This window comes from Pinus tabuliformis, chromosome 8 (assembly GCF_031772625.1).
Source record: "Pinus tabuliformis cultivar Carrire ecotype Pingquan chromosome 8, CPIR1, whole genome shotgun sequence".
In the NCBI taxonomy this organism is placed as follows: Eukaryota; Viridiplantae; Streptophyta; class Pinopsida; order Pinales; family Pinaceae; genus Pinus; species Pinus tabuliformis.
The window spans coordinates 1203081232-1203092631 of NC_142294.1; positions in this window are offsets into that span (position 1 = coordinate 1203081232).

Sequence of the window (11400 nt, forward strand, 5' to 3'; positions counted from 1 at the left end):
ATTGCGCAGACAATATAGATCTTATTGAAATATTTTCCAATATCAAGACACATGGCGCATTTATAATAAACCATCAAAACATATTTTAGTACGTATCCAATGATGACTTTCTTTGTTTACATTGTCAAGAAATCTAGTAATGACATGGTTCTTGTTGCTTGCATTGCCAAGCATCCTAATATTGCCTTAAATTTTGTGCTTCAAGAATTGCATTTTTGTTGAACAACTCTTTCGTTTTACTCAATGATTGGGATATTATTTCACATTGTCAATCAAAATACTATACTTATAAGAACAAGATTAGCAAATCTAATCATGAGATCAAACAAGGCGATTTATTCTACTAACGCAAATGTTGGTATGATATTGTATAAGAACGTATATTAATGAATTATTTTGTTGCAATGAACACATTCCATTTAACTATGATATGCCATGTTTTCTTTCTTGCTGTCTTGTTACTTACATGGTTTTATTGATTTATCAAATTTGCAATTTCTATAACTAGTTAGATAATATTGCAAATTAGCTACACGACAGTTTGTAGCTTGGTTAATCAATTTCTGATGATATTTTTATTAATTAATGGAATTTACAATCACATTTTTATTTTTTTTAAGTGTCAACCAATCCAGTATTATTTGTATTAAAAAAAATATTTCATGCAAGATTTAAACATATATCTAAATAAATCATTGCAATACAGAGCTAAAACGAATCTTGAAAGCGAATAAGAAAGATTGCGATATAAATTATAAAACATATTACATTTATACATACATGTGTAATGCAGAATAGTCCAATATATTTTTTTCATTTAACTCTATTAAGAATATTACAATAAATGACCTTTAACATGTACTAAATTTCAAAACTGGTTCAACAAATAGCAAAAATTGGTAACAATTTCTTTACTAATTAACCCTTGTTTCTGTACATTAATGCTTTTAGTGATTATGTTGTCAGAATGGAAAGTTGATTGCTTTGTTCATGTTTTGCAAGATTTCTTTTAACAATGTTCTTCTGACATCTAATCCATCTTCGAGTCGTGTGAGCATTTTTTAATGTTTCGATACTTTATGCACTAACATTAAAATATCTTGACTAAGCATTAAGATACCTTGAATGAGCATTAAGATATATTGGCTCTATGCATGTACCTCTTCCTATGTGCTCTTGGCATTGTTTCTTTGGGTTATTTGTTCATTATTAGTAATAAAGAAAAACCTTAAAACACTTAACAATTTTAGAACAACAAAACAAGTTGGTTTCCTATAACTTATTAATGACTCTAGAACAAAATGAACATTGACAAATTGCTTTGATAGGAAACATGCCTACATATAATGTGTAATTGGTGATAAATTTTCTAAATCAAAAATTGACACCTAAGTTCTAAAACAACGTTTAACTATTATCAATTTTAATGGTATTCATTAATTAGTGATCGTCATCAATATTGCTAGTACTGATTTGCCTAATATTTAATCATAAAAGATTGTTGAGAAATCTCTTACTTTACATCATATACATTTTACTTAAATTCAAACTTAACATAGTCCAATTGATACGACTATGTTTCATGACTGATATGTTTTACATGCTTTATAAATCATGTTATGAGCCAAAAAAACATCACTTAGCCATTTCTTACAAGGTTGATCGAAATACACCATGTAGGATAAATTTTACCATGGTAAACCCACTTTCACCAGAGAAATAATTTAGCAAACCATTTTTCCTAAATTATTTCTCATTAAAATCCAAAAACCATATGAGAATAACTAAATAAATCATTATTTATTTAATATTCTCTAGGATTAATTATTAAATTATTATTTGATAATTATTTCTTATCACTTTTGACTTAATCACCTTGGATTAATTAAATAAATCACTATTTATTTATTATTCCTTATCTATTCCCTATTTTCCATTTGAGATAATTGTTAAATCATTATTTAATATTTTTTTAATTTTATATTTTTCTTAATTCTCACAAAGTGATTAATAAATCATTTTTATTTGTGAATTACTTCAACCACTTTCTAAATAAAGACATTTTACCATTTTGAATATCTTTTCCTTCTCAAAAATATAATAAAATATTCACAATGACTATATTTTGATTTAGACAATACTTTCTAATCCTTAGTCTATTCCAATATTTTGTTATATATAGACGATTTTCTCTCTATTCTTCACTATGACCATTTTCATTGTTTCCATTATTGTTTCATAGCATTTGAGCTCCCACTTGAGTTCAAGCATCTTTTGTTTTCTTTTTTTCCCATTTCATATCACATATTGAGAGATAGAAGCACGTTGTTGAAGCACAAGGTCAAGAAGGACCCATCCCACAGAGGGGGATTTGCAGGCCCATTTTTGTAATTTCTCCTCACCAGGTGTATCATTTTGATTAATAAAATTTCTTATTCATATTATCCATTGGGTTGCTACACTTTTATTTCTGTTGTTATATGTTTCTATTTGCATATTATATTTTGCTTCAAGGTTTTTCTTACATTTTGTTGCAGATATGAAGCATAGACACGACCATATTTTGTTTTTAGGGTTATAATTCACCTATAACTTAAGTGAATGGATTTTCACTCACTTGTAGAAATGTTTCACACTAACAAATTGATATTGAGATACTATTCTATTAATATCATAAACCACATTCTATTTTGATTAACTAAATCTCTTCTTTATATTAATAGACAACTTTACTAATAAATTTATATTAATTAGTTACCCATCCTTTAATTAAATACTATTATTAAAACATTATTATATTAATAATAATAATACAACAAATCCTTACAATTACTAATTTCCCTAGAACTATTAATATAGGTTCCTATTAGATTACTAATAAATTGATACCCTAACCATTAATAATAACAATAATACTATCACTATAATTACTTTTAATATATGTTAAATATTAGTATAGATATTCCCTTTTCATGACTAATCAAAATGATTTAGTATATATAATTTAACATTAATTTATTATTTTAGTTAATGTTAAATCCTTACATTTACTAATATCCCTAGATCTATTAATACTTATTCCAATTAAATAGCCTTACTATCAAATTTATATTAATTAGTTACACAAGACATTAATAATAAGATTAATACTATAACATTATTATAATAATAATATAATATTAATTATTATTAGTTATTATTAAATCCTTTCAATTACTAACAATTATTTTCCCTAGATATAGTATTATATGTCAACATTTCAAACAATTTTATTATAAATATTCCCTAGTAGTAACTCAAATTTGGTTAACTTTTCACTTAAATAGCATATGATAGGTATTAAAATAATATTTGTTTTAGCATAATAATATTATATAATTAAACAACTTGAATAGTCAAATATAGCCGTTCTTGGTCAATCTTAGCCGTTTATCTAGTCTGATCTAATATAGTTGTTTTTCAGTCAAACCTAGCCGTTGGATGATCTGCTCTCCCTATTTAATATGTAACCATGATCTGATTCTTCAACTTGTCCTGACGATGAACCACACTCGTTGGTTCGAAACGCGTCGACAAATGTATTATCATGTGATTTACGCCGAAAAACTTTTCATAAATCTCTTTTGTCAATAAATTATTTTCCATATTATTTATTAAAACAACATATATTCAACACATTACTATGTAGAATTGCCTTGCATTGACCAACTTTTACTTTGCGGAAGACGAAGTGATTTTCAATCTTAGATGTCAATTCTTGGAATGAATGCCTTATTTCCTTTGTCGCATTATACAAGTATTAAATGAACGTTGTTCACCAAAATAAGTAAAGTATGTAACAACTTATAACTTCGTATGGTTTCTGTCATTTTGCCTTAAGTTAAAAAAAACTATCATTCCAAAGATATTATAAGCTTTTCCACATAATAAAAGTTTTCATTGTAAACTATGCACTTTAACAACCTAACAAAACATTTTGGGTCGAGAAAACTTTCAGGATCATTACATTCCCAAAAATCATTATGCTTTGAACATAATCAGAAAGCTATGACTGAATAGCACCATCTATTTCCATGTTGCACTTTCATAGAGGCACAACATAATAGAAATGGGATTCAAACTATTTGGTTAAGAAATAATCTTCTCAATAGATTCAACCTTCCATCGAAGAAACAAAATCAAGCCCATTCACATAACTATCACTTGGCCTCCAACCCAATGTCTAATACATAAACTGTACTTGCTCCATGTATTCTCCATTTACGGTTAACCATTATGACTAATGATATCTAGATACAAACTATAGATCACCAACACTAGCACCAACAACATATCTAACCAAAGTCACTCTTTTAAAAGCACAATGTATTCTTCAATTCGCCGAATAAATATCAACAAAGTATTTTATAATATCGATAGATACAGTTTCAATGATATGTTTGACACTGGTAATCATTACACAATGCATTAGAGTAGATGTTACTAATTGTTTCAGGGATAACGTAAGTGCATATTGATTTCCTGAGTTGATATTAATATGAATGCTAAACATTAAGTAATTATTCAATGTTAAGTTCAATTTTAAAGTTTTTGCATCTTCATAAACACTACCATCTCGACAGATTTTTTTCATATAACACACTTGTCTTTTCTCCCATGCTATATTACTAAATGCTTCCAACAATTTGTACATTACTTGTTATCATTATAATAATTACGTAATAAAATATGGTATAAACACTAATGTTATATTGCACAAATAATGAGTACAATATGCGATGTTAAATTTGATAAATGAAAATTGATATTATATATTAGCTATCAAGTGATTGTGCGACATTAAACATAGTGCAGTTATAGGTTCTTTGCATAGGATTGGGCAGGGAGGTGGTGGGGAGGCTATAAAAATATCCAATTAATATTGTTGTGTTTCCTTGTACAAATATGTGCAGGAGAATGATCTAGGACTTCTAGAACAATTCAGATTTTCATTGAAAATTTTGTTGTCCGCACTCTACAAAACCTTTACTCAATTGACTAATGATATTAAGTAATATGGAGATATGCATTATTTATAATTAATATAATGCGAACAACAATATGGATTATTTAATACTAAAATATTAGAAATAAAATCATTATTTATAATTAAAATATTACCAATCATATCATATGGGTCAACCACTTGCCTTGGTGTTATTGCGAAAAAAAATATATGGATTGTTTAATACTAAAATATTAGCAATGAAATTCTTTAGTTCTAAGTGCAGAGATCTGCACAATGAAAGCTTGAAGCTTCCTATTCACAATGGACTTTCTCTGCACTTCTACATGTGTACCTATTTTAAGAAAGATAACCATAAGAAAAGTTTATGCTCAATGATACAAGAATTGTTGCGGTTGCACACAACTGACTATTGTTATCTAAAAAAGATCGAGATGTCCATAGGGCTTCTCTAGCAAAAGGAAATAAAAAGATATGCATTATTTATAAAGTTAAATATTACCAATAATATCACATGGAAAGTTTGCATTATTTAATACTAAAATATTATCAATAAAAGCCTTTAGTGTAAAATGTGGAGATCCACACAATGAAAGTTTCTTACACACAATAGACTTCCTCCACACTTCCACACATATGCCTAAATAAAGAAATATTCAAGAATACAAAGATATGCATTATTTACAATTAAAATGTTACCAATAATATTGTATGGGTCCTTCCTCCCCACAATGGACTTTATTAATAGGCCTACATTTACTTCACACTTTGCCATTGATTTAATATCATGGTTATATGTGTCATAAGAAACATAAATTTACCATACAAAATAAGTTCAAACTAGCTATGATCATGGTAATCAGCTAGCAAAAACATGATTGAAAAGTCAACACACTATTGTTATCATCCATGATTTAATAGAAACGCCATTCAGAAGTTAACTCTCTCATATTATAATTACTTTACTATAAAAGAAATACAAGCATGTATCAAAACTTCTATGAGCATGTAGTGTGGATGTATGTCAATTCATAGGTTTATGGTTCTTATTCCACACACCATCCATTTGGACATATTTGAAATTATTATGTTGTTATTTCCAACCAACCTCCAAGATACAGAGATCCGCACAATGAAATCTTGAAAGCTTCCTCTGCACAATGGACTTTCTCTACACTTCCGCACATGTGTTGCACTCTTATGAACCATTTTCGATGGGGATAGTTCCAAATCAGTGCATCCACATGGACATAATGTCTCCAATATGTATTGCCAAAATTTAGATACATTGGACTAGTTGTCTTCGATAATAATTTGAAAGTTGCCACAAACGTCGAGATGGGTTACCATGCAAGGCTTTGGAATAGCCACTTAGACACAATATATGTCAAACAAGCAATGCTACGTGTCTAATATATATTTGACAATGAGGTGAGGATCGTGGTCATTATAGTGGGTAAATGAAATGGTGTGGATGAATTTAACTCTACACAATGAAATTATATTCAGCTTGTGAGGATGGTATTTTTAGTGATAGTGTTATACTCTTTTGAACTGTTTTCGATGGGGACAGTTCCAAATCAGCGCATCCACATGGACACAAAGTCTCCAATTAGTAATGAAAAGTTAGATACATTGATCGGGTTTACACGTGGACTGGTTATCTCCAATAATAATGTGAAAGATAGTGTAGACATCAAAACGGGTTATGAGAAAGAGCAAATGCAAGGCTTTGGAATAGCCACTTAGACATGGTATATGTCAAACAAGTAATGCCAAGTGTTGAATACACATTCGAAAATTGGGTGAAGACCACAATCATTCTAGTGTGAGTGTGCAGGTTTATGTTCTATGTTCCACACAATGTCCTTCTGCACACCATTCTTCCACCATATTTGAAAGAATTATGTTTTCATTACGAAGAAAGACAACCCACCTCCGACCCAACTGTAACAACAATTATTTAATAATGTTAAATCTAATGACTGATATATATAACATGTTTTTTACTAAAATAATAAATATACAAATATGTTTTTAATTATTATTTAGGATCGTATTTCGCAAGGAATCCTTCCTCCCCACAAAATATGGGACCCACATCAATTAATAACATCTTCAAATGTCAATGACTAAATGAAAGGAATTATTGATTACAGATGTAGTTGTGGGGAGAAAGCGTGTTTGAAGGATGTCGTGTCGAGATGGTTGTGCGAAGGCCACTATATGGAGAGAGCATGTGTGGGGAACAAACACTTGTGTGGAGGGAGGGTGTGCGAAGAACAAACACTTGCGCAGAGAGCTTTCACTGTGAAGAAACCTTTGTGCATGGAGAATAAATTAATTAATAGTATGAGATGGGTTATGGGAAAGAGAAAATTTAAGGCTTTGGATTCGCCACTTAGACACAATACATATCAAACAAGTAATTCCAAGTGTCCAATACACATTTGATAACAAGTTGAGGACCGTGGTCATTCTAATGTGAGTGCAGAGGTTTATGTTCCTTGCTCCACACACAGTCCTTCTGCACAACATCCTTCTACACATATTTGAAAGCATTATGTTTTCATTTCGAAGCAAGACAACCCACCTTTGTCCCAACCATATCAATGATTATTTAATAATGTTAAATGTAATGGCTAAGATATATATATATATATATATATATATATATATATATATATATATATATATAGATAAAACATACTTTGTATTAAAATAATAAATATACAAATATTTTTTTTAATTATTATTTAGGAATGTATTTTGCAAGGAATGCTTCCTCCTTACAACATCTAGGACCCACTTCAATTAATCATGGCTCTGAATGTCAATGATTGACCGAAATGCATTATTGAATGTTAATGTAGTTGTGTGGAGAACAAATACTTTTGTGGAGAGCTTCACTATGCATGGAGAATCAATTAATTAGCGATATAAGATGGGGTACATGAAAGAGAAAATTCAAGGCTTTGTACTCACCACTTAGACACAATACATGTCAAACAAGTAAGTGTGAGTGTGGAGGCTTATGTTCATTTCTCCACACATTTTCCTTTTGCACACCATCCTTCCACACATATTTGAAAGCATTATGTTGTCATTTTGAAGCAAGCCAACCCACCTTTGACCCAAGCGTAACAAGGATTATTTATTAATGTTAAATCTAATGACTAATATATATTGCATGTATTTTATTAAAATAATAAATATACAAATATTTTTTTAATTATTATTTTGGAACAAATTTCACAAGGAATGCTTCCTCCCCACGACATTTGGGACCTACATCAAGTAACAATGACTTTGAATGTCAATGACTGACTGAAAAATTTTATTGAATGCGGATGTCATTATGTGGAGAAAGAGCGTACTAAGGTGGTTTGTGAGGAGGACATTGTGCAGAGAGAGTGTGTGCAAAGAAAAAATGCTTGTGCAGAGAGCTTTCACTATGCGAAAAACTTTGTGTAAGGAAAATCAATTAATTAGCACTAGAGAAAAAAACTATGCCACATCACAACTAACTTTGCGTAAAGAAAATCAATTAATTAGCAGTAGAGAAAAGAACTATGCTACATCACAACTATTGTTCTTGTTAAAAATGTTTTTATCAATTCCAATTTCTAATCAAAATGATATTAACATTCACCTTTCTATATAGCTTATCACTGTAAGTCGCTTTTCCCACCAATTATCAAAATTCCAGAAAGTATCACTGTAAGTCGCTTTTCCCACCAATTATCAAAATTCCAGAAAGTAGAATGTATTTTCTTTGATGGTTACATTAACATGTTGAGGATTTATATTGTAGTTGTTGTTACTAGGATTTATTGATGATATGTTGGCATTTTAGAAGTTGTTTAACTTTAGTGAATAAAAAAATATATTAAAATTATCTGTATTTATTTTCGTAACTGTAATTATGTATTATAGTATATTAAATTAATTAACTGCAATTTAAAATAATATATATTTTAATGAGTTTATTATACTTGTCTCATGGTATTATATATTTAGTTTTTTTTTTAACTGGCTATTAGCTTGTCTTTGACCAAAAATTTATGCCTTATACATAGTTCAATATTGGAATTTATTTTTTGTTATTTATTATTATTATTTAAATTTATTTATTTGTAAGGTGATTGGTTGAAGTCTTATTATGGGCTGTTTAGTAACTTCCCTTTCTATTACTTATTAATTTTTCGTTTTTAGTTTTATTTCCTTTCTATTTAACTTTTTGACTTTTGATTTTTTTTTTTTTCTATTATTTCCATTTTCATGAATTATAGTTTTTCTCCACATTTTCAATTTAAGATAACAAATTTTAATGGGCCTGGAGTATGCCCTAAAACTGCTTCTGCTTGGCTAAGAGCTCGTCTTCCTCGGACGTAAGGAAACAGGTTAACGGCCCAAGACCCAGAGGCATCTGGCAGGAGTGAAAGCCTGCTCCCTTACGGACCACCAGCGGGTTATTTCAGGTGGCGTGGTTTTCCTTGATAACAGTGATGTGTCAACTGACATTCGCGGATAGCAGCCAGAGATGGCTGTCCTCACTGTTGGTTTGACAAACTGAGTTTGATAGGTTTTTCCACCTTTTGAAAAAAAAAAAAGATAACAAATTTTAAAGAGAAAATAAATAAATAAATTACTTTTTACTTTTTAATTTGACTTATATTTTTTGTCTTTTCTTCTATGGCTTTTTTTTTAAAGATGACAAATTTTAAATAGGGAAAAAAAATTAAAAAATATTTTCCCAATAATTATTTTTAGTTCTCTTACTTTTCAATTTCACTTAATTTTTTCTTTTGTTTACACAGTTTTTATAATTAATAACTATTATAATTAGTTTTTAGTTTTTAGAATCTTGTGAGCATTTCTTTTAAGAAAGCTTTATTGATGTATAGTTACTATTTTTTAGAATCAGTGAACATTTTTTTCATAACTTTGTTGAATTTGTTTTATTTAAGCATAATTTTTATAATTTATGTCTCCAAATATATCAAAAATTCAAGAAATTGATCTTATAACAAGAAAATGAATTTGAATTCAAGAATTCAAGAAATTAATATTCTTGAATTCAAGATATATATTTTTTTTAATTCCTTTTGTGTGTCTTTGATTAATGTCTGTTATTCTCACACGTTAAAGGATTTGAAACTCCAGCCAGGATAGTATCAGGATCCCATGTTGAAGTTCCATATCATGTTTCAAGTCACTGGAGGTTGTTCAACATTTATTGGGAGGTTAGTCTTCAATTTTCCATTTGTTTCAATTGGGTTGTTAAAGTTTTTTTTATCTTCTTTCCTTGAATCAAACACAAAAGATTGGTATTTTGTTAAAGTGATTTAATCTACTGCAACTTTATTTTTGGTTTTATTTAAATTCAATGTCAAATTCAATCAATTTAATACTAAATCACAAATCATACACAAATGTATAATATTTAGAAAAAAATTGCGAAGGGCTAATGAAATATTTTATTTATTTTAATATTTAATTTTTTTAAATGATTTTTTTCACAATATGAAATGTTTTAGGAATTAAGTATTTTGATTAGAAACTAAGTGTTTTGATATCCATATATAATTTCATTTTTAAGTTAATAGTAAAACAATTGTTATTACGAATTATTCATAATATTAGTTAACATGTCTTTACAATTTAATTTAAAAATTAATTTAATACTAAATCACAAATTATAGACGATCTCAACTTAATTTCTCTCAACAAAAGAAAGAGACACCATTTGAGTGATAACAAGAAAAGCTTTGTTTCATATTCTCATGTCTTCACTACCACAAACACAATTGCATTCAACTCTATATCAATCATGTTCAATTCCCATGAACTTTGTAGGAGACAACTGGTTGTGCAAAACAAGTTCCTTGGAATTGATATCTCATTTAGTTGTAACTAAGTTTCTCCATATCAATTTGAACCAAACACTCAAAAAAAAAGTTATCAAGCTTCATTACAACCAATGAGGTAGGACACTACCAAAAAGAAACATTGTCACTTTCATTTCTATTTTTTGTGAAGATTTTAATTGATCATCTCACACCTTGTCAACAGTTCATACTCCAATTAGCTTTATTTAAACTAAGAGGCAAGTACTAGCTACTACGTAGCACTTTTTTATATTATGATTGCATTAAAAGCTTGTTAATTTGAAAGTTAAATTTGATATATATATGAATGAATGTATTTTGTTTTTATATTAATTTTTAGGACTTATCTTTAATATATAATTGGTGTGACTAGGAATGATATTTCTTTTTACTAAGAGTAATTTTTATATGTCCGAAAAAAATGTTAAGGAAATAATTAATTTATTTTAAAATTTTCTTTAATTAAAGAAGTTTTTAATTTTATCTCTTTTAATAAATTATGAA